This window comes from Triticum aestivum, chromosome 7B, assembly GCF_018294505.1.
Source record: "Triticum aestivum cultivar Chinese Spring chromosome 7B, IWGSC CS RefSeq v2.1, whole genome shotgun sequence".
Classification (NCBI taxonomy): domain Eukaryota; kingdom Viridiplantae; phylum Streptophyta; class Magnoliopsida; order Poales; family Poaceae; genus Triticum; species Triticum aestivum.
The window spans coordinates 646,159,837-646,162,358 of record NC_057813.1 but is presented as its reverse complement, the minus strand read 5'-3'; positions in this window follow the sequence as shown (position 1 = coordinate 646,162,358).

Genomic DNA, 2,522 nt, shown 5'->3' with positions numbered 1-2,522 from the left:
GGGGGGGGTAGCAATGCCACCGGAGCGTCGCACCGGGCCCTCATACATGCGGGGTGGTGTGGTGGCATGTCCGAAGTGGCGGGACGCGTCTCCGAGGCGTGGCCCCCCCTCACGGACGGCGATGACACGGTAGTAGACGTTCTGCGGTAACGATGCGGCTTCAATATTACTAAATAATCGGTGCGCGATAAAATCATGAGTTTTTTTGCACGACGTGGGCACATGTGCTATAGGAAGGATGGTATTTTTTCATAATTTTTGGTGATGGAGACGTATCCGAAAAATTCCCTCTATGCGGATTGACCTTCGCGCGTCTACGGCTGTGGCCGGTGGCCTCCGGGGGCTAGCATGCTGCCAAATCTTGCGTAGGCGGACTCTCACAAGTCTGGAAGTGTTGTGGCGGTTGCAAACGCCCGGCACGCATGTCCAGGGTGTGCCCCCCCTCACGGATGACGCCGCCGCCGGCACCTGGAGGGGGGAAACTGACGCGTCGGGTCTACACGGAGGGGATCTTGCTGTGGGTCTGGCCCGGATGTTGCTCCAAAGTGTTCCTATCGGCTGACCTAACACAACCGGGTGGGTATGTCCACTGGTCAAAGCCCGTCCGTGCAAAGTCAAAGGGCTAGATCCCGTGGTCAAACGCTACGGGGTTAGGCGGGACGGGGGCACTAGGGGGTGGCAATGCCACCGGAGCGTCGCACCGGGCCCTCATACATGCGGTATGGTGTGGTGGCATGTCCGAAGAGGCGGGACGCGTCTCCGGGTCGTGGCCCCCCCTCACGGACGGCGATGACACGGTAGTAGACGTTCTGCGGTAACGATGCGGCGTCATTATTACTAAATACTCGGAGCGCGATAAAATCATGAGTTTTTTTGCACGACGTGGGCACATGTGCTATAGGAATGATGGTATTTTTTCATAATTTTTGGTGATGGAGAAGTATCCGAAAAATTCCCTCTACGCGAATTGCCCTTCGCGCGTCTACGGCTGTGGCCGGCGGCCTCCGGGGGCTAGCATGCCGCCAAATCTTGCGTAGGCGGCCTCTCACAAGTCTGGGAGTGTTGTGGCGGTTGCAAACGCCCGGCACGCGTGTCCGGGGTGTGCCCCCCCTCACGGACGGCGCCACTGCCGGCACCTGGAGGGGGGAAACGGACGCGTCGGGTCTACACGGAGGGGATCTTGCTGTGGGTCTGGCCCGGATGTTGCTCCAAAGTGTTCCTATGGGCTGACCTAACACAACCGAGTGGGGAGGTCCACTGGTCAAAGCCCGTCCGTGCAAAGTCAAAGGGCTAGATCCCATGGTCAAACGCAACAGGGTTAGGTGGGACGGGGGCACTGGGGGTAGCAATGCCACCGGAGCGTCACACCGGGCCCTCATACATGCGGGGTGGTGTGGTGGCATGTCCGAAGAGGCGGGGCGCGTCTCCGGGGCGTGGCCCCCCCTCACGGATGGAGATGACACGGTAGTAGACGTTCTGCGGTAACGATGCGGCGTCAATATTACTAAATACTCGGAGCGCGATAAAATCATGAGTTTTTTTGCACGACGTGGGAACATGTGCTATAGCAACGATGGTAATTTTTCATAATTTTTGGTGATGGAGAAGTATCCGAAAAATTCCCTCTACGCGGATTGCCCTTCCCGCGTCTACGGCTGTGGCCGGCAGCCTCCGGGGGCTAGCATGCCGCCAAATCTTGCGTAGGCGGCCTCTCACAAGTCTGTAAGTGTTGTGGCGGTTACAAATGCCAGGCAGGCGTGTCCGGGGTGTGCCCCCCTCACGGACGGCGCCGCTGTCGGCACCTGGAGGGGGGAAACGGACGCGTCGGGTCTACACGGAGGGGATCTTGCTGTGGGTCTTGCCCGGATGTCGCTCCAAAGTGTTCCTATGGGCTGACCTAACACAACCAAGTGGGGAGGTCCACTGGTCAAAGCCCATCCGTGCAAAGTCAAAGGGCTAGATACCATGGCCAAACGCTACAGGGTTAGGCGGGACGGGGGCACTGGGGGTAGCAATGCCACCGGAGCTTCGCACCGGGCCTTCATACATGCGGGGTGGTGTGGTGGCATGGCCGAAGAGGCGGGACGCGTCTCCGGGGCGTGGCCCCCCCTCACGGACGGCGATGACACGGTAGTAGACGTTCTGCAGTAACGATGCGGCGTCAATATTAATAATACTCGGAGCGCGATAAAATCATGAGTTTTTTTGCACGACGTGGGCACATGTGCTATAGGACCGATGGTATTTTTTCATAATTTTTGGTGATGGAGAAGTATCCGAAAAATTCCCTCTACGCGGATTGCCCTTCGCGCGTCTACGGCTGTGGCCGGCAGCCTCCGGGGGCTAGCATGTTACCAAATCTTGCGTAGGCGGCCTCTCACAAGTCTGGAAGTGTTGTGGCGGTTGCAAACGCCCGGCACGCGTGTCTGGGGTGTGCCCCCCTCACTGCCGCCGCCGTCGCCGGCACCTGGAGGGGGGAAACGGACGCGGCGGGTCTACACGGAGGGGATCTTGCTGTGGGT